Below are 27765 nucleotides of genomic sequence, written 5' to 3'. Positions count from 1 at the left end.
AAGGGGGTTTTGTGGAGGAATAAAGCTCATTGTCAGCTGCCGTGTTCAGACCCTTGGGAAATTGTGACCATTGTCTGGGCTATTATTGCTTAATAAAAGCTTTGCATTTCCTCATTCAGGGCCTTGAAAATCTGGTTCTGTGCTTTTAAAAATAACTCAGCKTGAGCCACAATTGGGAGCATTCACAGAGGAAATTCTTCAGCCATTTAAAACAAAGTGAAGGGAGGGAAAGAAAACCCTCCTTAAAGTGCTTTTACTTATCCGTGAAGAGCGAGTGTGTCCCAGCCGTGTTTCCGCTATTGGGAGAACACAGAGGCTCTGCTGCTGCTCCTGTTTTATTCCAGCATTCCAGGATTTTGGGTGCAGTTGGGGAATCTGGGCTGGACACTCTGGGATGTTGTACCTCTTGTGGATGAGCACCTCTGGACAGGTGGGACCGGCACTCACTGGTGGGGTCGATGATCTTTGTGCTTGGTGCGAAAAAGGCAAGAAAATGTTTTTCTTTCTGTTTGTACTGAAGATCTCACCAGAAAGGGTCACTTTAGGCAAAATGAAACGTGGTCATGTGTTGAAGGATGTGTGGGATTTAGGGCACCCACTCTKCAGGCAGAGAAGAGGGTGCTGTGGGCTCTGAGGTTTTCATCACCCCAAAGCTGGCTTACCTATAACTTTTTATTTTCCTGACTTGTKCTGGGAAGTTATAGCCCAGCACAGAAGCCCTGAACTATTTTGCAGATCTGCTTTGGAAGCTTGTTTCTTTCCTTATGTGTGTTCTTGGGTTTATTTTCCTTCTGGTGTGGAAATAATTATCTTGCTTGTTTCTTATGTTCTGGCTCCGACTAAGAAGAGGAATGCACTTAGATTTTTTTATGTTGTGGTGGTGGTTTTTTTTTTTTTTTTTTTTTTTTTTTTTTTTTTTTTTTTTTTGTTTTTTTTTTTTTTTTTTTTTTTTTTTTTTTTTTTTTTTTTTTCCCAGTACAGTTTCTGCTGTTAAAATATCCCGGCCAGCAGTTGCTGCCCACGTAGAGCACAGAAATGTGTGTTTAGTGGTTGCAAGACATGCTCGTTCTGGGCGTGCCTGGTTGTTTTGTTCAGTGCCAGTCTCTGGCTGTGTCATTGGCCATCATTTATCATTGCCATCAAGCTGGGGAGATATCATTTACATTAGTAATTAGTGCTTTGTGCAGGCCAGAATTAGACCCACTGGCTCTTGATTTTTCTCTTGTGTTTTGTGCAGSATTGAGGTCTCAGTGTGAGGAGGGRWTGACACTGRGCTGCAGAATGTTGCCAGAGAYACCTGATARTGAAGGAGCTGATGKTTGGGGTATTTTCTGGGTTTTATTTGTGATTGGAAATGMATTTCAGCAGAAAATACCTCTTCCRTGCCTCAGTTTCCCCACCAAAAAATGAGTGCTGGATGATTTACCTGAGTGTGTTCATTGAAGGAATTACTGCCCTCCCTCTTACTGCCTCCTGGAGCAGCTGTGATGTGCACAGGGATGTGTGAGATGCAAAGGACAAGACTCAGCCCTGCAGTCGCTGAATTCTGTCACACCATTGTGTGATTTGGTGTTGCTTGAAATTTTATAGGTCATGTGCACCGTTAGAGTGATTTCCATGCCTGTGTGTGGAGAATCTGCTGTGCCCACTTTCATTTATATCCATGTGACTGATCCAGGGAAATATGTTAAGAATATAACTGCTTTTAATTTCCTGTTTTTTTAAGCCGCTGGTGTCTAAATATATCTAATAAAAATGCAGACTGGGGCTCTTTAATGAGGCGTAAGTCATTCCTGGCTCTCTTTTTTATAAGACAAAACCACCTCACACACTGGCTTCTTTTTGTATGGACTTCTGCTTTGCATTTCTACACATTCATCATAGCATGAAGCCTCTGACAAAAGGAAATAAGAAAAGACTGGTTAAGAGACCGTTTTGCTGAGCATAAACCTGAACCTTTGGAATGGGGAAACCTTGGGCTGCAGCGAGTGAAGTCATGGGCTGTGCGTGAGGGTATGTGATGACAGGAAGGAAAAATAAAAATTACTGTGCTGAGTAGGTTTAGTGTAGTTGTGAATTGCACAAAGAAAAAGAGGAGCTGTTAGGAAGGGAAATTATTTCCAGTTTTGTTCCTTACCTTTGCAAAACGACCAAATTCAAGTGATGGAAGTTTTTTGCCACACGAAAGAAAAAATTTAATTATGCTGTCATCCACTTGTTGGCTAAGGCAGTGGTTGAGGCTGTGAGCAGSAGCATTGGGGTGAAGGCWGGGGACACGTGGCTCTCCTGTCTCRGATTTTGGAGGTTTTGGGAGGAAATGGCTTTGTTGCAGTCACAGCTCAGCATTGCTGTGCTGCAAAGGGCCCGTGGTTGTGGTCTGACAGCTGAAGTCAGAGCGTGGCTGTGAAATCAGACTCTGCTCACACATGGTTGTGGCTGAGCGTGAAATCCTCAGTGGTTCTGGCAGTGACAGCTCTGGGCCTTGCACAGCAGGTCCAGGGTGAGGAGAAAAAGGAGATGTGTTTGTTTTGGAACAGTTTCTTCATCAGAGAGTTTTTGTTTTTCCCATAGTTCAGTGACAAACTCATGGACTGATCCTGTCGGTGTGGTGACAAGCCCGAGGCTGGGTTCCAATCTTCCTTTGCTAGAGAAGACCTGAGACTTGCCTCACCAAATTTGTGGGGGAAGGGAAGGAGGAGAAGGGAGCATTAGCAACTCCAAATTGTGATCCAGGACTGAAATCCAGCAGCTTTGTGGGGCAAGAAAAGTAGGAGAAGGGAGCATTAGCAACTGCAAGTTGTAATCCAGGACTGAAATGCAGCAGTTTTGTGGGGTAAGGGAAGTAGGAGAAGGGAGCATTAGCAACTGCAAGTTGTGATCCAGGACTGAAATCCAGCAGTTTTGTGTGTAGAACAATAGATCTGTGAGACAGAACACATGAAAAAGAAGTTGATGAGTTTTCTGAAGTGCCAGCCCACGTGAAAAGTTTCTGAGAGAAGGTAGTCAGGGCTGTGGTTTTTAATTTGATGACCTCTTTCCACAGGCAGTCAAACTTTCAGATTTAGCAAGGCCTTGTGTAACAGGAGGTGCTTTATTTACAGGCTGCACATTCACTAGTAGACACCGGAGCACAATGATAAATTATTTAATTATAGATACCCAAAGAAGCGAACCAGGCGCCTGCTGGGCCGTGTTGTCCCTCTGGTTTCCCACTTTGTGYGTTCTCCTGCTGGCTAATTCCCAAAATCCAGCTTCCTGCAGAAGTGGTCTCTCAGTTATTAATGATAATTAGCGAGGTTCAGCTCGGTGAGTATTCCTGCAGCATTCACCACACACTCAGCTCCTCACCCGTGTAACGAGAATGTTCACAGCCCTGTTGTGAATTAGCAGCTCCCTCCAAGGGCTCTGCTCCTCTTAGGAATGGAAGTTTGGTGTGGGGCTGCCTGTGCTTGGTAGAGCAGACTCTTGCCATGGTTGGGTTGTCAGCTTTTTGCTCTTTGTTTTAATCTCAGYGTCTCCTCTGTGCATTCTCCTTGCTAAGCAGCACAGTTGCTAACATTAATTCTTTTCAGATTTGTTTTTGTCAGTGCTGACAAAATCCTGACTGGATCTGTGTTCTGGGTAGGGGTCGGATTTAAGTGTTCTTTAAAAAGCTGTCATGCTACAGGAGCATCATTTGTGTCTCTGCCTCCTAATAACCATCCTGTAGTAACACCTTCCTCCTTGATTTGTACTAACAACTCCATTCCAAGAAGAAATTTCCTCCTAAAAATGTGGAARTGCTGTCCTTGCCAAATCCAACTGGGGCTTTATTATCGCTCTGGTTTAATATCCTTGCTGATGGAATGCTCCTGTTGTGGGGGAAACATCTCTGGGAGGTGATTCTCTCTGAAAAAGAACATTCCCCTCCTTTTTTTTTTAATACTGAAAGCAATAGAAGGGAAGAAGCTCATCAATAATGTGACTTTAAATGAGAACCAAATTATACTTTAATTTTATATGTGTTCAGGATAGAAAAGCAGTGTGAGTTTGGGGGGTCTTTCCAGAAGAGGAGCTCTGTTCTTAAATATCTGTGCTTTGTCCCTGGCTTTATGTGTTCAGTATCMTCCAGAAAACTCTTGGTTTTGATTGTAATTTGCATTTAGATTGGCTGCCTGAAGGGAGTCTCTTGCAAGGGGAACCAGGGCTGTGTGGCTCCAGTCTCTTGCAGATCTGGCTGAAAGTAATAGCATTTACATAAAAACCATTAGCTYTGTTATTGATAAACATGAAAGGCATTTCATTTAATTTTTTGATGAGGAGCTTTTAATATAAGCATACAATAGCACTGAGGTAGTAACATTCCTGCCCCCCATCCCTCCATCCTGACCTCTTGTTTTAAGGGCAAGTTTTGATTGGGATTTTGTTGGTGGAGAGATGGAAAGTTATTTCTATTCCAATTTAATGGAGTAGCCAGTTGTCTTGCTACATTGTAGGGAATTATTTAATGCWCATTTGAAGAGGTGTCTCTATTAATTGAACGGGGATTTAATGTCTCCCTGAAGCGCAGTTGGTCTGTGYGTGATGTATACTAACACACAGGGCTGGCAATTCTATGGATAATCTTTTCCTTAATCAAAATGGGTTTAAGCAGAACTTCGGCGGCGCCTCATTAAGAGGATAAAGTGTGTTGAAACAACAAATCTGTTAAAGKGAACTTCTTTGGTGCACTCCAGATCACAGCCCGTGTAACCCTTCAGCACCACGTCTGCATAAACATTTGTTCCCCTGCCTGTGTAATGGTGCATTGGGGATCAGGACGTGTCACAAAGASCTGTGATTCATTGTCTCTGGAGTTACTGGCTGTGGGAAGCTGCTGCTGCTGCTCTCATGTATAAATACCTTGCTTTTCTCCTGGGCTGGATCAGCTCTGACCTGCAGAGCCTCCAGAGGCAGCCRGTGCTGTGACTGTTTTCAAGTGTCWCAGCATTTGCTTGAGAGACCTTGCTGAGAGCTTTGCAGGTGCTTTGAGCTCTTGACCTCTGGGCTGGGGAGGTGTGCGTGTCTGTTTTGCATTGATTACCTGGCCTATTTCTTGACCTCTAAAATTTTTAAAATTCTTTTTTGGTCACTTTATATTTACAGCTCCTTTCCCTCTCTAACAGGCTCCAGACAGATGAGTAGAGAGCTGGCTGCAGAAGAGGGACAGATTCCATTTTGCCAGTTGATCACCACACACAGTGAGTATCTTCATATTTCAAAAATAAAACTTTCAGCAGTGCCTGATGTTGGCCTCAAATTGCCTCCACTGGGGCACAGCATTAAGTCTGCCTGCTTGGACAGCGTTCTCCTAAAAATACAAATTTCCTTGGCTTAACTCTTGTTTTGGGAGAAGTGTGCTCCAGCTCTTTTTATCTGAAATGGTAAATTGTGTCCTCATCCCATTTCCAGCAGTGGCAGAGCAGAGAACTGCTGCAGTTACATCTGGTACCTGCTCAGGGCTGTGGGGAATCAGCACTAAAGGTGTCACCCAAGGCTTCCTGTGGAGGGTCAGGAGTGGAAATTCTCCCCAGGGTCAGGAGTGGAAATTCTCTTCCAGCCTCGCTGAGGGTTTTGGAACTGAGTGAGGAGGGTGGATGAGGGACCTGCCATGGCACTTGCTGGGCACTCATAAAAGAGTGCTGTGAAATCAGCCCAATGAGGCTTGGCTTCACTGGTGGGCGGAAAAGAGCAGGACAAAAGCACTGCAAAGTGTTGTCCAGTTCATGGTAAGGATGGTAGGTTTGTCCKGAGCACTGAGGAGAAAATCCTTATTTCATGGGGAATTGTTACACATTAAAATATCTTGTGTGCATGTTAATGGGCTACAATAACGAGCTCGTGCTTTATGAGGAGTCTGCAAACATCTTGGAACTTGCTGCTGTGAGGGAGTAAATACTCGAGGTGGTAAATACTGATTAATTGGAATGTCTTGGCCCTTGTAGTGCGGTGGTGTAGCCAGACTGAAAAAAGGTAACTGCCTGATCCAGGTGTCTGAAAGGCAGGGGGATGCTCTACTCCTGGCTGGAAAATGCAGGTGAGTGTGGGAGCTGCAGCAATYGAGTTTATTGTGACAGCCCTAGCAGGTGATTCCCTAAGGATAACATGGGATGATGAATCTTGAAACTGAAGGTGTTCGTTAACAAAAGTCAAGGGTGAAATAATATATTTAGAGACTGGGTTGTGTCATCAAGTTGGTGTGAGCATATGCAGGGAGSAGGGCAGAGAATTCCTGTGCTTCTGGGAAAGAAGGGAAGAGAGGCAAATTTCTTTGTGGCTTTCTCATGTCTCCTGTATCCARCCAGTAAACGAAGGATGTCCTGGGTTGTGTGTTACAGCATTTCTTGTTGTACTTCTGGGTCCAGTAAATCTTTCTACCCCGCTTTTGTGCCCTGCCAAACACAGCAGGGACTCTGCTCAGCTGSAACACTGCTCCTGTGAAAAATTCAACAGTGAATAACAAAAGTGGGAGCAGCAGTGAGGTCACGTGAAGGACGAACSATGCCATTATTGACCAACGGTGCCGTGGTGCCAAGGTCCTCATCGACAGCTCTAATCCCAGGGTGTGCTCTGAGCCAGATCTGCTGACTTCAGGAGCTGGAGTCAGTCAATACCATTGAATTCTCCTTCTCTTTGCATATCTTAAGGAGAGTGTAGGAAGTCTCAGGCTGACAGCTGTGCATTCTGCACGAGGCCACGGGCTGCAAAGGCTTCCCCCAGGATATAATTTGGCCTGTGCAAYGTTTATTACACTGGTGTGGTGTGCAGCAGGCTCAGCATTGACCTTCAGAGCWCTTTGGCTTTGTGGGCCTGGTGGCTGGAGGAGTGACTGCAGGAGTCAAGGATTTCAGGTTTGGAGTCCTTTTTAGGGTGCAAGACTGTGATTAAAGCAAGAAGTGTGAATTTAGGTCAGTAGGAGATAGCTGAGGGAAGGACTGTTCTTGGCAGGGATTGGAATAGAGAAAATGCTGGAAGCACTCTGTGATTGCCGTGGAACAGAATAGGAAAATAACCTGTTTGAAGGGACTCCTTAACAAGCCCAGTTTATGCAAGGCTCTCCYCATGACACCAGATATCTAAACAACTGGGTTGGGTCTAGAATCTAAAAATATTTTCGGGAGGCTCATCTTCAAACATCTCCTGAGGCTTCCTGGCTTGGCAGCAAAGCCAAGTTCTGCAGGAGTTGATGTCTCAGGCCCCTTCCTGTGAGGATGTGGCATCATTCACATGAGCAGGAGCGTGGGTCTGGTGCTTCCTGTGCTCCACACAGGCTCATGTGCTCTTTGCTCACAGCTGCAGGGAGGAAAGGCTGAGGGAGAGCAGTTTCGTGTGGCAGGGAGGGTTTGTGCTGCCTGTACCTCCTCAGGAGTTTTGGGATGTGAGAGGGTGGAATTCCTGCTTCTTGYTGCTGTTCTTCTCAGAAGATGAGGAGATTGTGCTCTTGTCAGCTTCTTAAAAACTCAGAGAACGTGGTAAATAAACACCTGAGCTGGGGGAGGTCACAGGTCTGTCCTGTCTCCATGGCCAGCAGGAATGTCCTTCAACTCCCAGCAGTTTATTCAGCYCTTCCTTGAACCTCTGTGCTTTCAGCCTCTGTCCTGGCATTTCAGAGTTGAACTCTGTGCGATGAACCACTTCCTTTTGGGGACTGCACCTACTGCCAGCTCGTTTACTGTCATAAACTCCTGTTTGGGGAATTGTTRTTTGCATGTTCACCAATGCCACACTGGTGAAATTCTGTAAATCCCTACTGTGTCATATCAGAGGCCTATTTTCCGGATTAAAATGTCCTAATTGATTCTACAGTCTTGACACAGATGCATCGTGTCTTTGACCATCCTCACTATTCACTATATTATAAATTTTGGCCATTTTTTCTCCTCTTGAATGTTCTTACTAAAAGCTTTGGGTTTCTGAGATCCTGTCCTTTTGCTGCAGTTCTCTGTATGTTTAGCCGTGGAAAAGACACCAGGAATTTTGATGCTCCATGTGATAATAAACCACAGCTTTTTTTTTTTTTCTTTTTTTAAAGCAGAGGTTTATGTGTCTAATCTAAAAACTCTATCAGAAAAGCTATGAATAAACCTGATGGCATTCCAGTGCTCTGAGTCACTAGAACAATACAGTGTTAACAAGGAGCCCTGGCAGAGCTGTGTGGCTTTGTGTAAAGCTCTCAGCCAGGATATGGGATGTATCTTTTTATCCTGCAGCAATTTTGTGAAACTAAAATCTGCTGCAATTTCTAAATGAGGACAAGAAACACTCTGGATGTTAACCAACAGAGAGGGGGAGAAGGTTTAAGAAATTATATCAAAACAGAATTATTCTTATTTAGATAAATATAAATCAGTGTCATCAAACAAGTTCTGGTTCTGCAAGGGCAAAGCCTGGCTTTGCATCCCCTGTGCTCTGCATAAGTGGTATTTTACTTTATTAGTGCTGTGAATTCTGAAAGGTAGAACTGGAGAATGACGTGATGAAAGTGTTAACACCAGGCCTGCAGTGAAGGGCTGCAGACTGACATGCCTGGGGCTGTGACAATCTGTGGTTTTGTCTATCGGCCCTGACTCAGATCTGTGGGTTTTTGTGCTGCCCTAAGGTGAGTCGGGGCTCCCACAGGGCTGATTAAAGCCCTGCCCTGTGGGCAGTTTCTCAAAACTCAGGCCTGCCTTCAGCTGAGGAGTGCTTGGATGTTTTCCTCAGCRCTGAATCACAGCTCCATGGATCATCCAGAGCCGTTTTTCTCCGTGTTGAGGTTTATCTTCCACGCCTCCAGTGCTATTTCCACTGCTGTGCTTTTCTTCTTTCCCCTCTGCTGCCTTCCTGCCTGTAAACCCAAAGACTCTCTGTGCTCCCCTGGTGGCTCTGTTGGGAAACCAAAGGATCAAATCCTTGTTGCAGTTTTGTTCCAAAGCAGCCGGTTTGTGCAGCTTAATCTGTTCATTGCACAAATTTATCCACACACACTGGCAAAAAAACCCCAGCTCCCCAAAGCCTCACTGGCCTGCCAAGCTGTCACCCACTCCTGGGGTGTCCTCTTGAATCCAGAAATGATAGGTTGATTTTGAACCCTCAGGGTGTCCCAGCCCTTGCTTGTTGGTAAAGGCTGGAGGATTTTTATTCTTCCCTTGCCTTCATTCATATATATATATATATATATATATATATAAACTGTAAATTTTTGTATTTATGGCTCTTTCTCATTCTTCTTTTTACTCTTGTGATTGTGAAGCTGCACGCAGCCAGCCCACAGCCAGCCCACTATAACAATTTCAGCTGTAGCTTTAGTAAGATAGTAAATTGAGAGTAATTTTTAATCTGCTTGGGAAAAGAACAGCTAAATTGGCTGTTTCTCCTGGTGGTTCCAAGCATTATTTTTGGCTTCAGAGAGTGTAAATGCTCCAGACATTGATCTCYCTGAATGAGGGATCAGCTCTTCCTGGACAGCACTGGAGCACTGCATCTATTTATTTATATTTTACTCTTTTTTTTTTTTTAGTCCATTGGCTGAATAATACAGCCAGTGTGGAAAAGGCTTGAAAAATGCTGGGTTGTGTGGTGGAATTTTGCTCTGCCCAGGTAAATCTCTTGTGGTGAGAGACTCCATGGAGGGGAAACCTTGGAATGGRATGAGGGAAAGCTTGGAGCTCTCACTGGGGTCCCTGCTGGGATCCAGCCACGCTGGGGAAATGGAACTGGGAGAATCCAGCTCGTGCCATCACCCAGGGCATTTTTCCATTTAATGCAGCCATTGAAACTGGGAGCAGAGGCTGGGTGGGACAATGTGTAATGGGGCAGCTGGAACAGGCTCCCTTTGTGGCACATCACAAAGCCAGCAGTATGTGCTGGAGTGCTCCTGCTTGCTGAGCCTGGAGTGTCAGCTTGGGTTCTGTTCTCCTCCCTTCCCACCAGGAACTGCTCGGGATTTGGGCAGAACAAATCACTGTTTGTGTGTTTATTTCTCTGCTGCTCCCAGTTCTTGGATCACACGGGGGATTAGAGGGAAAGAGCTGAGTGAGGTGAAAACTGTCAGGATGATGTGAGATCCTCCGTGGTGTGTTCATGCAGGGCTGAAATTCTCCGTGCCTCATTTTGCTCCACAGAACTCCCTGACAGGAGGTTCTAGGGAGGTGGAGGCCAGGATTTCTTCCAAGGAACAAGGGATAGGATGAGAGAAAACGGCCTCAAGTTGTGCTAGGAGAAGTTCAGATATCAGATCAGATATCAGGAAAAATTTCTTCAGGGAAAGGCTTGTCAAGCGTTGGAATGAGCTGCTCAGAGCACTGGTGGAATTAGCATCCCTGGAAGTGATCAAAAAATGTGTGGATGTGGCACATGAGGGCATGGTGTGGTGGTGATGCTGGGTCGATGGTTGGACTTGATGATTTTAGAGGTTTTTTCCAACCTTAATGATTCCCTGATTCTCCTCTTGGTCTTGCTGATTTTTTCATTATTAAATATCAAAGCTCAGCCATCCTGTGGAGTGGGATAAGCTTCAAGATCCTTTCCAATCCAAACCATTCTATGGCTTCATTTATCCAACAGCAGATCCTAAGAGCCTTCTCAGGAATTAATTTCAATGTGTCTGACCTGGGAAGGGAATGGTGCTGGGATGAGAACCCTGCAAGGTACAAAGCCTGAAAACAGATGAAAATGTCTTTGTGATATGAAAATGTTGCAGTAATTATTTAATAGAATAAAGTTATTTCAAAGCAGTTAAAAAGATATTTAAAGGACTCTCCAGGAGGTTTGCATTACTGTGGCAATGAYTGGGAACTGGGAAACAATGCCAGTAGCACAAGTTTAATTCTGTGAGTAAATCCTAGAGGCAGCTGGGTGTAAATGCTTTCTGGATCTCCTCAGACTTGATAAAGAGTTGGGAACTTCTGTTGTGGGTAAAAGTGCATTAACTCACATTGTCAGGTGAAACTTTTTTCACACTGAAGGTTCAGAGGAAGGCCCTTGGTAAAGTGAAATCCTCCTTGTTTTTGTGTGAGTAAGGAAGTTCCCAGTGCAACTCGATCACAGAAGGCCCCGATATGAAAAGGATTTACTTTGTGAATTGTTCTGTCATCACTCAGCAGCATAATTGACTTCTGATTAGGAGGAAGATCTAGCTGAAGGTTGATGTTTGAGGTTCTGAAGTCCTCTTGAAAAGGCAGAGCTCTTCCTCAAACAGCGACAGCTCTCCCGAGAACAGGATGCTGGAGTCTCCATTATACCAGCATTGATGTAACAGCTGCTCCTGTTTAAACAACTTCATTTCTTCCTCCTCCCATTGCAAATCAAAGGCAGAGTGGGGATCAGTGTTGTTRTTTGTTCACAATTAACAACAAGCTTATTAAGTTTTTCACTGCTGGAGATGTTTTTGTCACGTGCTTCCTGCACTCGGTGRCTCTCAGACCTGCTGCTCCCTGGGTGTTTTTAGATGCTGATGACTGAAGGATATTTATTTTTTCTGCTGCCAGCTCCCAAGTGACTCAGGAGCTAAAAGCAAGCCAAGATCTTTGCCTCCCACAGGCAGCAGAAAGGCTGATGTGGAAGTCATGGGCATCTTGCTGTGAAGATAAAATTTTAGAGGAGGAATTCTTGGTACAGAGTAATGAGCAAGGGGAGGGCAGCTTTACCATGCTGGGGAGGCTCCTGGGTGAAATAGGTTTAATTTCTGCCTCTGAGAGCAGGCTTCAGCCTGGACCTGAATTAGACTGTGGTGCAGAAAAACCTACCAGAGATCTGGAATTCAAAAACATCCTGAGTTGGAAAGAACTCATAAGGACCATCCAGTCCAACCCTGACCCTTCACCCAACAATCCCATCCTGTTCATCCCTGAGACCATTGTCCAAACACTGCTGGAGCTCTGGCAGCCTTGAAATTGTGACCATTCCCTGGGGAAGTGGGACTTGAATATTTGTTATTAATTTATAAAAAGTCAGATTATTGCTTTGCATATGAGTATTGTTGAAAAGAGAGAGGGATTATTTTGGAAGTGGGGCTGGATCAGGAATGAGATTGCAGTTATTGCATGGTGCTTCAGCCCTCTGAACCAGTGACCAGTGAAAGTATTTTTAGAGATTTAAATTTGGAGGGGTGGAAGGGGATTGCAGTGCTGCACTGAAACTGCCCCCAAGGAAAGGAGGATTCACTTTTTCCCCTCCCATCTCTGTGTGGGGCTCCCTGGACTCTCTGCTTCATCCTGCTGATCCAGCTGCTGCCTTTCCCTGTGGACACATTCAGAGTCCTTTTAATTCTGCCTGCAGTGCTCACCGTGAGGCATCACAGAGCTGATGCCTTTGAGGAGGGAAGGGAGCCTGGGTCGGGTCTCCAGGGAGCTCATTTTAATTTATACAGATCCTCTTGGGTTCACCGGCCAAGTGTGTCTTTGTTGCCATGTGCTTCTGCCTCTGAGGTGAAATCCTGAGAGCAAAGCCAAGTGTCAGGCTGCTGCTGGTGGCAGGGCTGCAGCTGCACAGCTCATCCTTTCCGAGTTTCAGCTCTAAAAGGAGGGAAAATTGCCAAAATATTTGGGCTGAATTGGCTGTTTCAGCCTTGCTGGTCAAAGTTGGGTTTTGTTGTTCTCTCTCAGCCAGTTGTGGGTTTTGTCAACCTTTAACCTTTMGACTGAAGCACTTTTTAATAATGAGTTTATTTTATCAGTGATATAAGCAGGAGATTAGATTGTGTGGGAAAAGAGTGATCTTGCCCTTGCCAGCTCTGATAGGTATCACTGGTATATTATTGTCTGCTGGATTTTATTTCTATACAGTAAAAAAAAAATCATGAATATTTAAAGAAGTGTGGTACATCTGCATTTTTTCAAGCCACAATTATAGAAGGAAAAAAAGATTGAGACAGAAACTGTCTACTTGCTGTTGAACAGTGAGCTTTGCCTAATAGCCAAAATTAAAAGTTTTTAGATGTCTGCCTTGAAAAGTCTCTCCAGAAACTTCTTAGAGTGGAACTCAGCCTAAATGGGAAAACTTTTTAAAAAGTCTGTTGGAAATCCCAAATCAACAGAGGGTAGACAGAAATTACAACAGGAGAAAACAACCACATCTTCTGCTCAGCCCGAATTTGTTTTTGGCGAGRTTTTTCTTTCTGGGAGAAGGTGGAAATGCAGAGTGACAGAGGAGTGACTGGTGAAACCCAACACCACTGCTGGGTCTCCTGATGGTTTTTCCTGCTCAAATGAAGGCCCCTGTTTTTTTCTTTGCCTCTGTTCATTTTATTCAGAGTAAGTGTTCCCATTATCCAGTGTGTGTGAAAGGCTCCTGGCTGCTGCCTGAGCTGGATAATAAAGGGAGCAAGGCAAGAGCAGCCTAATTTATAACTTGTGAAGTGATTCTCTTCAGAGCACTAATGAGCAGTGACCCAAGCACAGGTAAATTATCTGTAGGGAATTTTTCCCCCCTTTCCTCTTAAATCTCTGATCATTTCCCTCCCCAGGCAAYGTGTCTTTCACCACCATTAGCGTTGTCTCAGTTTTTGTCTACATTCCAAAGCTGAACCACTTTATCCACAATTGATGTGTGCTCCTGTAGGGTGGAGAGCACAACGCTGGTATAAAAGCATTTATAATAGCATGGCTCATTCTTGTGTTGGAGAGGAATAATGGATGTGGGACACGGTTTTAGAGGTAGAAAACTCTCTAAATTTAGAGTGTGGCTGTGCTCAGCTGATCTCATGTCAAGCCGGTGCTGCAAGGAAAGGTTTTGCTCCCAGCTTTGAGCTGCCACCGATCTTTTTGTGCTGATACAGATCCAATTCCTTCCCTCTCCATCCACACAGTTTTCTCCCAGCCTAACTCCCCAATTCAATGGATCCAAGCTTGGAAACTGGGGAGGAGATCTCTGTTTTTAGCAGCACTGATCAGCTGAACAACAGCACAAAACCACATCCCAAATGAAACCTCACCTGCCAGTAGCGTTCACTGTTTGAAAGGTATTTCCAGTCATTGTGCTCTGTCCCTGTTGGAAGTGATGTGTAGAGCAAAAAGGAAGATTTTCCTACAGCTTGGTTATCCTGAGTAAAGTTACTCCTGTTGGAAATTGCTGCCTTTGCTGACAGCCCCCAAAAGAATGCAGAGAATTGTGGGCAGGCCATTAGTACAGCACATGCTCTSTGGTGTTCCCTGTGCTACAGCCAACGTGAAAAATAATTAAAACCCCAATGTTTTGCTGTTTTTTGCTGGGAGTTGTTGGATTCGTAATGGAGCTCGTTGGCAGTAAAMTCTCCTTCCCTGGGGATCTTTGTAGAATCATTAGACCCAGTGAAGGATAATGTGGAATAGTTTGCTGTTTGTCTGGAACATTTGCTGGACATGGGAGCTGCAAAAAGAGGCCCTGTCAGGCATCCCTGAGCAGCTGCAGGGTGAGAGCAGAGGTGAAGGGCCAGCAGAGGGGTTACTGAAAATAWAAATTACAGATGATGTGTGACTCTGGAAATAAGAAACACAGATGATGCCGTGGTGGTGAAAAAACCCCAACCTTTAAGGGCGGTGTTGAYCCCCAAAAGGAAAGTTATAAAAGGCCACAAGCAGTGACTGAGAGTTAAAAAGTGACTTTTAGTCAGAGATTTTTAGTGCAGATTCCAAACAGTAGTTTGGGTGGGAAAAAAAGGGAATTAGTTCAACAGCTGTTGGGCTCTTTCTGAGCCGTTTCAGAGGGGGCTTTGAGCTGGTTGTACTTGATGTAGGAGGTTTTGAGGTTTTTATACCCARTGTTGAGATTCCAGGCTACCCAGAAATGCCTGTTCTGTGTGTGGTGTTTGCTCCCCCAGGAGAGGGTGAGTGCAGGTGGGGACATTGATCTCTAAAAGGTCATGACAACAGCTGCGAGGTGGCCTTTGCAAAATGCGTCCCCTGCGAGGGGACATGGAGTAAAAAATTGCTCCTTTCTGCTCAGTTGGGGCTTTCTCTTGCAAAATGTGCACTTTCAAGAAGGATTTAAATGCGATTTCCAGATGTTAACGTGATAGTGGGTTTAATGCTGTATTTTGAGGGAGMAGCCTTTGCTGAATGTAACCTTGGGCAAAGTTTCAAACAAACAATCAAAAAAAGCAAAAAGGGAAGTGATAAAGAGCTGGCAGCCATACAAATATGGATTTGTGTGGGAAGGCCAAAAATGTGCTGGGTYTCTTATCGGGAGGTGTGGAATAGCAAGACCTGGCCCCTGCCCCTTTCCTGGAGACCCCTGCTCGTTCTGCTCCTCCAGTGCTGAGCCTCACACCTCTCCTTGAATTTAGAACAGGGCTGCTCCAATGGCAGGGTGGAAGCAGATCCAGAACCAGTCCAAACCCTGCAAATGTTGGTGGGAAAAACCCCAGACCATCAGCTGCCTTGCACTGCAGTGTGTGTTAAACACAGGAACAGTTCCCAGCTGGAATTGCCCTCATTCCAAGCTTGGCATCAAGATGAAGTGGACAGAAATAAATTTCTGTGAGAATTGCTCCAGATGCAGAGTGCCTTTAATGATGTCTCAATATCTACCTCACTGTGTGCAGTTTTAATGTAACCACAAGTCAAGGGCAAAAATGGAATTATGAGCCAAAATAYTTGGTCTTGATCACTAAAAACTATGCTAAAACGTTATTTTAGTGCCTGTAGTACCACAGTCCTGAGGGAGCACATTGGAGAAGCAGCTCTGAGCTGGATGGCAGAGAATCACAGAAACAGAATATCTTGGTTTGGAAGGGATCCACAAGGATCACTGAGTTCAACCCCTGGCCCTGCACAGACACCCCAACAATSCCATCCATCCCAACATTCCTGGAGCTCTGGCAGCTTTGGGAATGTCACCATCCCTGGGGAGCTGTTGAGTGCCCCACACCCTCTGTGGGAAGAACTTTTTCCTGCTCTCTCTGCATGGGAAGAGCAGGAGCTGGGTCTGGGCACAGAGAGCCTGGAAAGGGTCACAGAGTGGGTGACCAAAGGCAGCAGCAAAMAGCTGCTGGCTCTACCCCAGGTTTGCCTCCTGCCTGTGTCAGATTGCAGCAGCACATGTAAATCTGGAATTGCTTCCTGGTGAGGTTTCAGGTTTTCCTGGGTCGTTGGAATTTCCTTGGATTAGTGAAGAGAGGATAGTGGCACCTGTTTGGGACAGTGACAGCTGAGCTACAGTGGTGCCCCTTGCCCCGTGGCATGTATCAGCCTGGTTTTGCCAGCCACATCTTCCAGCCCCCATGGAGAGTTGCTGTGGCCCTGCAAACTCCCAAGAAAGCCATTTGAGGCRCTGGGTTAGTCCAGGGAAAGCTTTTCAGCTCCTGTGCTTGTTCTGAACGCAGCTTGCAGCCCTGGGCTGCATCCTGGCTCGATGGGCTCGTGGTGGGGAGGTCTGTGCTGTGCTCTGTGGGTCACACTGTGAACATAAATGGAATATAAACTGTAAATGTGTAAAACCATGGTTAAACTGCGTTTGTGTAATCACCTTTGGGTGTGTGTGTGCTCTCCTAGAGGGTCCCTGTCCCACGATGTTCTGCTGCACAGGGATCTGCGACAGCCTCTGAAATTGTTCCACTTACTCTTAGGTTTCCTTTCCATCTGCACCCTTCAATGTATTTCCAACTGAAATATRTACTAAATCAGCTKCMKSRKKKTKWKGRKKKTTTTTTTTTAACAGGAAGGAACTCCAAATATGCTTATTTTCATGGTAAGATCACAGGCATCGGCCACCACTGTGTATTTGGGTGTTTTAGTTCACATGTGTGTTTATGCATTTTCTTCCTGACCTTGCAGATGTTCTCAGTGACTCTTTGATAGATCCAACAAACTGACCCTTCCCCTCTTAAATACCAAATGTTCCCTGTCAACTTAGCAAATAATGGAGTGGTTTTCTTCTGAGGAAAAGTTCTTTTTTTTGGGATTCAGTGGTGCTACTGCCTTGCCAGTGGAGGTGCCCCAAATACTTCATGCCTCTTCTGTCTTTTCTGTTAATTATTTCATTCTCCTTTTTGTTTCTGTTTGTTCCCCCTGCTTTAACTCAGTGTTTTGGGTTAAATTGATGCAGTTCCTGTGYTATCCTGTTGGAGAATGTTGTTTTAGATCAGTATCTGGAATAGGAAGGTTGTTTGGAATGCATGGAGTAGCTCCAAGGAGTGGCTGAAGTCGCTGTGTTTGTCCAGCTTGTCCAGGAGAAGAAGGGACTGAGGAGATACTCAAAGGGGGGCTGCAACTTCTGCCTGTGATTGGGRACAGGACCCAGGGAATGGCTGGAGCTGTGTCAGGGGAGGTTTAGGGTGGGAATCAGGAACAGGTTCATCCCCAGAGGGTGSTGGGACACTGGGACAGRACCCAGGGAATGGCTGGARCTGTGTCARGGGARGTTTAGGGTGGGAATCAGGAACAGGTTCATCCCCAGAGGGTGSTGGGACACTGGGACAGGACCCAGGGAATGGCTGGAGCTGTGTCAGGGGAGGTTTAGGGTGGGAATCAGGAACAGGTTCATCCCCAGAGGGTGCTGGGACACTGGGACAGGACCCAGGGAATGGCTGGAGCTGTGTCAGGGGAAGTTTAGGGTGGGAATCAGGAACAGGTTCATCCCCAGAAGGTGCTGGGACGCTGGAACTGCTCCCCAGGGAATGGTGACATTCCCAGAGCTCCAGGAGCGTTTTGACAATGCTGTCAGGGATGCACAGGCTGGGATTGTTGGGGTGCCTGTGCAGGGCCAGGAGCTGGATCACTGATCCATATAAATCCCTTCCAACTCAAGATATTCCATGATTTTAAACCTCGGAAAACCTGTCACCTTGGATGGGAAAAACCAGAGGAAGAGCAGTTGAATTGGTCTGTTTTTTTATTTTTTTTTCTCTTTACAACTCACCGAAGGTTAATGTTTTAAAGCTCATTTGTAGTGCCCATATTAATCTCAGAGCTGGGATTTTCTGTCGGGGCAGCAGTCAGAGCAAAAYGAGAGGGATCAGCTCCATCCTGGCTGTGCACTCCGGAAAGCTGCTGGCCCGGGAAGGKTAATTTGTGTTTTTAATGCTCTATCTGTGGGGCACTTCCTAACTACAAAGAGCAGCTTTAACCTAAAGTTAAAAGTGCCTGAGATATTCATTCCCCTCTCTGCAAAATACGGTTAAACACTTCTTGATCTGCCAAAAGGGGCTGTGTGGGTTTAATTAACATTTGCAAAGTGCTTGTGGATAACATCTTTCATCTGAGACTCTGAAGCGAAATATTCTCGGCATCCTCGCTCAGCATCGCAATTATTCCTCCAGCTGTCGTGAGCTGTGCCAACAAAAACTACTCTGCTGTCATCAAGGGATTGTTGATGCCTTGTGAGTTGTTTTGATTTTGATACTCTCTTCCCCCTACTCCTTTTCCCCRTACTATTGCTCTGTAAAATCTCTCYGTGTTTGGGGGAGAGAATAAAACCTGGTCTTTTCCTCCACAAACTGTGTCTCATGTTGTGTTGCTGCTTGTGACCCTTTTTTTGGTATTTGCCCTTGGAGTAGAGGGGCTGTCATTTTTTCTTTTTTTTTTTGTCTCTCTCTTCTTAAAATAGTTTTGGTCTTGGTTTTTTCTGGTCTTGTTTTTTGTGTCTCTTTTAAAAACACTGCCATAATTTATTAAACGCCAGTCACTCCAGAGAGGCTCGCTGGCCCATGTGCTGTCATTTTTTATTTCAAGGTGGATGTGAAATATTAGATGAATTCCTTCATTCCCAGGCTTGGGTTTCCCAGAGTTCCCATTCGCAGCATTTGGGGAGTTAAAACTTCCAGCTTTGTTCTCCCAAATGCTGCTTTTATTGCTAACAGTGCTCTGTGAAATCCTCTTAAAAATCGATATTTCTCAAATCTCGTTTTAAAGGAAGGCTTGTACGTATGTAGTCTCCAAGGCAATAATATTACCCTTAAGARTTTATAAATTAAATGGTTACAAGTCCTACCCAGGTTGAGGTTCAGCCTTCCTGCAAAACCAGAAGCACATCTGAGCCCTCCCCAMGTCTATCACTCAGGTGACTGTGCCCATTACTGTTATTTTTGTGAGGATTCATTAATCTTGACTTTAAAACCATAYGAAAATTAWTTTTTTTTWAAATATACTTGAAGGAAGCACCAACTATCATTTGAAATCTTGGAACCTCTAAGCTCATAATTATCTGTGGGAATGAGGACAACAAAGAAATGACTTCAAGAGCAGCTGCGTCCGGCCCCTTTCATCAACCTGAGTGTTAAAGCCGGCTCTGTTTGCTTTAGCACTTCAACCCTCTGCTCCTGTTTGCCCTTCACATGGAATAATGCTGTGGGAGAAGGAGCTGGGCTCTGTCCCACCCTGTGCTCCTCCTTTGGGAAGGGAGCTGCTCTCAGTGACATTCTGTTGTTATTGGCAGGGTTTTTAGAGCCAGAAAAATGAAATGTGGCACCAGAACTCCTCTTCCCCTCTTGAAATTTCAGGTCATAAATCGCAGAKCGCGCAGCAAAATGCGGTTGTTCTCTGCCTGGTGCTTTTGGCTTGAGGGGTTTGATGTTCCAAATTGAAATTAATAGCCCTGAGGATGGGAGGAGTTGTGACTTCCCCAAGATTTGTGTCCGTGTTTGTCAGTGCGAACTCCATTATGGGAGAAGAGATGTCTGACTCCCACGTCAAACGTAGCGAGTTTCATCTTCCCAGATGAGAGTTCTGAATTCTGCCRAGTGTGTCAAAGATGCTTTTAAAAATAATAAATCTGACCATGGTGCATGTGCTTCCCTCCTTATCAGAGACTGGGATGTGGTGGGTGAGCACAGCCAGAGCTGGGATGGGATCCACCACTGCCTCCCTGTGCTTGGGCTTGAGGGGAAATGGAAAATCTGTGAGTGAGTGATGACTTAACCAAAAACTTTGATTAAAAACCGAGATGAGCCCAGCTGAGCACCTTGATAATCATTTGCTGTTGGTCCAGCTGCTGAGATCTGAGCTTAGGGCAGCACCTTTCCCGCTGTGTCCTTGCAGAATTGGTGCTCCAAGAGGGGCATTCCCAGTGCTGCTCTCAGCTGGGGGAGTTTTTCCAGTTTCCTTTCTGACTAAAAAGCTCTTGAGAAATGTCAGGAAATGTTGYCTGGTGTTTGGAAATCAGTTTTGCTTCCCTGTCTGTTTTTAAAGGGTTCAGTTTTCTCTTCCTCTTTCTCGTCTGACAGCTGTGGCAGTGCAGGTCTCTCTTGTGGCAATCTGATTGTTCATGCCCAGCATCCCTGGGTGGGGGAATCAGAGAAACCTGGAATGATTTGGGTTGGAAAGGAATTTAAAACTCATCCATGGGCAGGACACCTTACAGTGTCCCAGGGTGCTCCAAGCCCCGCTCAACCTAATGTTGGACATTTCAGGGRTGGGGCAGCCACAGCTTYTCTGAAGTCAAGTGGCCCTAAAGAGAGAGCTGGAAAAGAAGACAAATGCAGCAAGTGTGTGAAGCAGAGCTGGTTTCTGTAACCCTGAACTCTGGGACGAGTGGAGTGAGATGAACATCCAGGGAAGCTGTTGAGCTGCGCCCCTGCACTGGGAACMAAGCTGTTGTGGTTTTATTGCTGCAAAATGGGGCTCCYACYCCTGCTCTTAAAGGACTGCCTGATRTTCCAGTAGCTGAAGAAAGCTCAGAATTACACCTGTGAAATTGCAATGCTGTCATTTGAAGCACAGCCTTGTGAATCGTTGGCTGATATTTCCTCACTGAATACCGGGAGCTATCAGCGTGTGTTCCTTTTTTAGCTGCTCTTCATCTGGGACTCTTCTGCTCCTGGAGCAGAGGAGATGAACAAATGGGTTTGTCATTATTTGTTTCCTTACATATTCCTTAATTGCAGCACTCAGGAGGGATTTTTCCTCTCTCTCCCTCTTGTTCASTTTGTCTCACTGTGAGCTGGATTTAACTGGCCAGAGCTGAGTCTCAGGAACTTCAGCTGGGGTTCAGCCACCCCTTGCTTTAAAAATGGGGTGGAAATCCATTCCTAGTGTCAGACCTCTTTGCTGTCTGCCTGCCCCATTGACTTTTCCCCCTTCTGGCCCTTCTGAAGCTGGGTGAGTTATTCCCCCACCTCAGTTCCRTGTTTTCCCTGAGCTGCTGTGATTGATTCCATTCGCTCCTTTAAGCAGCCCTTTTCACTTAGCAGARTCAACACAGTAAAAACGAACTTGGAAAACGCATTTGTTATTCCTTAATATTTTCAAACTCCCTAGTCTCCCATTTTTATTTTATTTTAACAGAAGCTTTCTCTGGAAATCTTTTGTTAGAGGTTTTTATCTCCATATTTGACGGCTGGCTTTGGGCTCCAGCACTCAACACAAGTTTAATGGCTTTAAGCATCGTGTAATGCTTCCCATTCCCAGGATCTGGGAGCCCCAGACAGCTCTACATTCACAACTCTGGAAATTCAGCCATCTGYGAGGTGGAGAAATGATTATTGACAGGAAGAGCAGCATCACACTTCRGTCTGGGAGCAGAAAGTTGGGCTGAGGATGTTGGGAGGAATTGCTGGGAACTTCGTGGTTCATCTGCATATGGATACACAGGCAAATTAATCAGAATTCAGTTGGTTTCTCAGGTTCGATTTTTTGAAGTTTATGAAATGTAGCTCTTGCTCTGAATGAAATTTTGCCTGGAGGTTTGTMATAATTTACTCCCAGAGTTAAAATTAAGGTAATTGGAGAGAAGGTCACTTCTGCAAATAGAAGTTTCGTATGGTTGGGCTAATTGACTTGGATTAATACCCTTTTAGTTAAAATAGAGTCATTTTCACTAAGTGAAGGCCGAGCTGGGGTAAAGGACCCAGGAGTTCTTGCTATAGTCAAAGAGATTCTGATTTACTTTGATTTATTGCCCATTTCTGTGGTGGTTGGGCCACAAGTGTTTGTGTCATTGACCGTGGACTCGTGTGTGTTGTGCACAGCAAATCCACCCCATCATCAAGGAAAATCCACCTTCCCTGTGGAATGAAATGCCTTGGCTCTGGCAGAGCAGTTTTAATTTGAAATTTATCTGAAAGCAAGCAGTGTTTTTTTTTTTCTAGCACTGTAAAGTAGTAAAGAAGAAAAGCTCCCTGGATGCTTGTAGAAAATTTCAATTTTTGTTTTTATGCTTTCTGAAATCTACAATGAAAACAGCATTTGTGTGAAATTTAAAGGTTTTAAAGATTATCCAAATGAAAGCTTGGGCAGCTCGTGGATCAGTTTTTCCATGGCAAATGCTTCTTCCTTGTGGATGTAGTAAAAGCTGAAAAAARTCTCACTTAGAGTTTGATACTCAGATTTCAGGGCAAGTCTGCTTTAAACCTCTTGAATCCACACACATAATTCATCGTTCCTGGCAAAAGCTCCAGCGCTGATTTTCCTTGTAAAATCAATAAACAGAGATAAAGAGGAAAAACAAGCGCTGAGATCTTTGAGCGAAGGGTAGAGCTGCTGCTTTTGCAGGTACTTGGGAGAAATGAAATTTTAAGGCAATTTCCTCATCTCAAGCTGCTGTTCTTTTTGTAGGTATTGACTTTTAAATCTTGTTCCTTCTCCAGTTCCTGTGAGGAGAGGAACACTTGCACTGAGCTGAACTCGAGCAGATGGTGTTGGAAAAGTGTGAGCAGGAGAGAGGGACCTGCCACTGCTCTCAAGCACAGATTAAATACAATTTCTCTCTGCAAAAGCCTCTCTTAACATTAGACCTTGTCTGTTTTACCTTGAGTATCATCCTTTCCACTCCAATTACACKGCTGCATTTTAATTGTAATAAATTACCGAGTTGAAACGCGGTGACGGTTTCATAAGCTCGGATTTTGCCTRTCTGATATTTGGACATGGATAGCTCTGGTTGGAGTCAGGAATTACCATCTTGGCATTGATTTCAGCACAGTGAATAATTGTAAWATCCCAGATTGGTTTGGGGTGGAAGGGACCTTAATTAAAGCTCATCCCATTCCATGGGCAGAACAGCTTCCACTATCCCAGGCTGCAGGGCAGAATTCCATCCCAGTAAACCATTGAAATCTGCCCTCCTTCAGCCCAAAGCCTTTTCCCCTTGTTATGTCACTCCATGACCTTGCAAAAAGTCCTTTTCCAGCTCTCTTGRAGCCCTTTTGGTCACCTGTACTGATAAGAAATGGACAGTGTGGTGGTTCTTAGCACTTTCAGAGAGGTTTGGGGAATAAGACAAGCATCGGCTTGATTTATTTATTTCATTTCTTTAAGCCAGAACTTTTTTTTTTTTGTGGCCTCACCAGAAGCCCAAAGCTGCTTCCCTTGGAGCTGAGGTGTCTCAGGGTGATGCTGGAGTACGCAGTGTAGAGAGAGCTTGAAGTGTGTCCAGAAGTGCTCAAAGGAAGAGATTTTTCAGATCTTTTATAGCAGGAAGTGTTTTAGTCACCGAYGGTGTCCCGTTGGCAGGACCTTCGCAGTGAGGGCTCTTTCTTCTCCTGGTGGGATCAGAGTGTGACAGGCAGTCYGTGGAATCCTGATTGATCCCATGGAGAGCAATTGCTGCCCTTGGGGAGGATGTGAAGCAGCTCCAAATCCTCTCTTTTAGGATTTCATTCGTGTTCCTGTTCAGTGTTCCCTGAGCAGGGCTCACAACACCAGTGTGTATCTGGAGGGTGTTCCCACATGGAAGTATTTCCCTGCTCATTGTCCCATTTGTAGCACTCCCTGGAGTCTGTCAGGGGGCAGCTCTGGCTCTGGGATGTCACTGGTGAGGTCAGTGTGTGACATTCCTGCGCTGTCCCCTGGCCTCAGCCCACCGGACACAGCCTGGACACAATCCCACTGTTAACTTCCAGCTCCAAAATCAGGGTATCTCGCTCCCAGCTCCCTTTTAGGACATTCCCCATCCCTCACCATTTCCTGATCCTTATCTTGGAATATTTGGCTCTGCTCTGGCTTGGTTTAACCCTAACCCTGGGTTTAGCCCTTGTCCCTGTCATTTAACCTCTTGTTTTCCCTTGTGTCACCTCTCTGCGTRAGAGCTGAGCCCTTCCAGGTGAGGGACACTTTTCCAGGATGATGCACATGGACCGTGTTTTTGGGACCATCTCTGCTTACATTAATAAATTTGCTGATAATAATTGGTCTTCCCATGGCAGGATTGTCCCTTTTCTTGTCCCTTTTCAGATTTTTCTTGTCTGACTTGACTATCAAAGTGTTGCTTTGTCTTTCTCTCTCAGAAGTTTTCTCTGTAGTCCCTTCTGGAGCCTCAAAACTCTTTATTTTTGCAGATATTCCCTGTCACAACACAGGACCTTTCTCTGGTTCTTGTCCTGAAATTTTGGTGTCATCATGCCAAGTTCCCTCCTTTGCCAATGTGCCCAGGCCTTAAATTGAAATAAAAACATGGGAAATCCAAACTATTTCAGCAAAAGGTTTTAACTCCAGGTTCTGGTCACGAGATGGCTCAGGGTGGCTGGAGAAGCAATGCCCATACAGTTCATTGTATCTTCCTCATTTTATATGTATGTTTTTAATCCATTAAATCATTTAAAAATGCAATCCCACATGGTTTAAGGTTATGGGGAGAGGGAACGAGGCTGCTTTCTTTTGGTGAGCAAAAAAGTTCAAAAGCGATAGATTGCTTTCAGTGATACCTTACTAATTGTATTTCTTCATCCCGTGGCTACAACTTCAGATTTTACAAAAAGTGGTTTGTTTTGGTGTTTTTTTTTTTTTTTTTTAAGAGGAATCCAAGACAAATATTGAAATCTCTCAGGTATTCATATTTGAGGCATGTCAAACATCTTGTGTTGGCAGCACCAGACATAGCTGAGGCTAATACTTAAAAGTGTAAGAAAAGAGATATTTTCCTCCTGTCTGCAGTGAAATTCCCGTTTCAGTTTCCTTTTCTGAACAAAATTTTTATTAATCCACATCTGTAAGAGATGCTGGGATTTCAAGTTCACRTGCACCTTTCTTGGGTGGGATGTCTCATTCTGGAGATTTGGGACTCTGGACTGGTTTTATTCTCTTCAGTGCTCCTTCACAGTTCCTTCAGGCTGAAAGTGCCTCCTTCCAGAAGCAACACAAAATCAAAAGGAGATCTGAGATCTTCAGTCTTGTGGTTCTTTTTCGCACAGTTGTGCTCCTCTGAGATGTCTCAGGCAGTGAAGTGAAAGCTCCCAGCTTTTACCTGTGGAGCACTGGGTGCTGATTGCTTGAAGTATTGGCAAATTCCCAAGTAGTTAAGTGAAATTTCCAGGAARTTACCATTATTTAGGTCTGCTAAATGCCTTTGAGTTGCCTTTTGAGTGTATTTGTGTCTTGTTCAGAAAAAAATGTGGCTGAAGGAGCAAACTGCTGTGTTTGTGATAGAATCATGGAATGGTTTGGATGGGAAGGGACCTGAAAGATCTCATTTCAGTSCCCTGCCATGACAAGGACACCTTCCACTGTCCCAGGCTGCTCCAAGCCCCAATGTCCAGCCTGGCCTTGGACACTTCCAGGGATCCAGGGGCAGCCACAGCTTCTCTGGGAATTCTATCCCAGCCCTTTCCCACCCTCCCAGGGAACAGTTCCTTCCCAATATCCCATCCATCCCTGCCCTCTGTCAGCTTGAAGCCATTCCCTGTGTCCTGTCCCTTCATCCCTTGTCCCCAGTCCCTCTCCAGCTCTCCTGGAGCCCCTTTAGGCCCTGGCAGGAGCTCTAAGATCTCCCTGGATCCTTCTCCTCTCCAAATGAACACCCCTACCTGATCCAGCACCATTCTCAACACAATTGCCTCTGTTACGTGAAGTTTTCCCGGTTATGTTCTTCTTTCAAGGGAAAAGGCCTCAAGTTGCACCAGCGGATGTTTAGGTCACATACTGGGGAAAAAAATATCCTGGAAAGGTTTATAAAGCATTGGAGCAGCTGCCCAGGGCAGTGTGGAGTCACTAAAAACGTGCAGATGTGGCACTTGAGGATGTGGTTGAGTCGTGACCGTGCTGGTGCTGGTTGATTGTTGGCCTTGATGATCTCGGAAAACTTTTCCAGCCTTAATGCTTGTGGGATTGTCTGACACCCAGCAGAGTCTTCGGAGGAGCCTGCGCTGTGTAAAGTGTGCGGCACAAAATTAAAGCAGACAGGGAGCTCCCCCCGTGTCGTCGGAAATGGAGCGTTTTAATTGAAGGCAGCGGGGCGCGGCGTTAATGGCAGCCGCCGCCTGTCCCTGCCCGCCTCGGCGGCACCTCGGAGCGGTTCCGTGCCAAATATCATCCGAGTGTCACATTTTCAGGAGACTGAGGGGACCGAGGTGTTGGCAGATCGGAGTGTTTATTCTCTGCAGTGCTCGCTCGGCTTTCGGTGCTGGGATGAGGCACAACTGGAGGCCGGGATTTAGGAGAATCCAGGGCTGAGGGAACCTCTCGGGGCTCTGGTTGTGCCTCTGTGGCTTGGAGTGACCCCAGGAGCCACCAAGGTGCTCAGGGACCCCCTCAGGCCACCAAGGCTGTGCCTCATTCAGAGTGACCCCAGGAGCCACCAAGACCATACCTCCCCGGCTTGGAGTGATCCCATGAACCACAAAGGGTTTGCCTTGTTCACAGTGGCCCCAGGAGCCACCAAGGTGCTCAGTGACCCCCAGGAGTCACCAGGGTGCTCAGTGACCCCCTCAGGCCACTAAGGCTGTGCCTCCCTGGCTCAGAGTGACCCCCATGGGCACCCAAGGCCATGCCCCATTCAGAGTGACCCCCTCAGGCCACCAAGGCCGTGCCTCCCTGGCTTTGTGACCCCATGAACCGCCAAGGCCGTGCCTCATTCAGAGTGACCCCATGAGCTGTCAAGGCCGTGCCTCCCTGGCTCAAAGTGACCCCAAGAGCCCCCAAGGCTGTGCCTCGTTCAGTGACCCCAAGAGCCACCCAGGCTGTGCCTCCCTGGCTCGGAGTGACCCCAGGAGCCACCCAGGCTGTGCCTCCCTGCCTCAATAACCCCAGGAGCCACCAAGACCGTGCCTCTGTGGCTGGGAATAAACCCCATGAGCCCCCAAGGTCGTGCCTTGTTCAGAGTGACCCCACGAGCCACCAAAGCCGTGCCTCTGTGGCTGAGTGACCCCCTCCGGCTACCAAGGCTGTGCTTTGTTCAGAGTGACCCCAAGAGCCCTCAAGGCTGTGCCTCGTTCAGAGTGACCCCTCAGGCCACCAAGGCCATGCCTCCCTGGCTCAGAGTGACCCCAGGAGCCACCAAAGCCGTGCCTTTGTGGCTGAGTGACCCCCTCAGGCTACCAAGGCTGTGCCTCGTTCAGAGTGACCCCGAGAGCCCCCAAGGCCATGCCTCGTTCAGTGACCCCAGTGCCTCGTTCATGAGCCACCCAGGCTGTGCCTCTCTGGCTCAGAGTGACCCGAGGAGCCACCAAGGCTGTGCCTCCCTGGCTCAGTGACCCCCAGGAGCCACCAAAGCCATGCCTCTGTTTCTGGGAATGAACCCCATGAGCCCCCAAAGCTGTGCCTCATTCAGAGTGACCCCAGGAGCCACCAAGGCTGTGCCTCCCTGGCTCAGTGACCCCCTCAGACCACTAAGCCCATGCCTCCCTGGCTTAGAGTGACCCCAGGAGCCACCAAGGCTGTGACCCGTTCAGAGTGACCCCATGAGCCGCCCAGGCTGTGCCTCCCTGGCTCAGAGTGACCCCTCAGGCACCAAAGCCGTGCCTCATTCGGAGTGACCCCAGGAGCCACCAAGGCTGTGTCTCCCTGCCTCAGTAACCCCAGGAGCCACCAAGACCGTGGTTCTGTGGCTGGGAATGAACCCCATGAGCCCCCAAAGCTGTGCCTTGTTCAGAGTGACCCCAGGAGCCACCAAGGCTGTGCCTCCCTGGCTCAAAGTGACCCCAGG

The 27765-nt window shown here is 46.3% G+C and overlaps 1 protein-coding gene across 3 annotated transcripts in view; it reads left to right on the top strand.

Moving 5' to 3' along the window:
- EXTL3 (exostosin like glycosyltransferase 3) overlaps positions 1–27765 on the top strand; it is a 110645-nt gene that overhangs the window by 37010 nt on the left and 45870 nt on the right. For all 3 annotated transcript variants that reach the window (XM_057386470.1, XM_057386471.1, XM_057386469.1), the window contains exon 2: positions 5145–5219. The gene's annotated coding sequence lies outside the window, so the exon portion shown is untranslated. The remainder of the gene's footprint in view (positions 1–5144; positions 5220–27765) is intronic.

The sequence above is a fragment of the Malurus melanocephalus genome, unplaced genomic scaffold (assembly GCF_030028575.1).
Source record: "Malurus melanocephalus ecotype Western Australia unplaced genomic scaffold, MMel_1.1 scaffold_971, whole genome shotgun sequence".
NCBI classification, from domain to species: domain Eukaryota; kingdom Metazoa; phylum Chordata; class Aves; order Passeriformes; family Maluridae; genus Malurus; species Malurus melanocephalus.
This window is presented reverse-complemented; position numbering and strand designations above follow the sequence as displayed.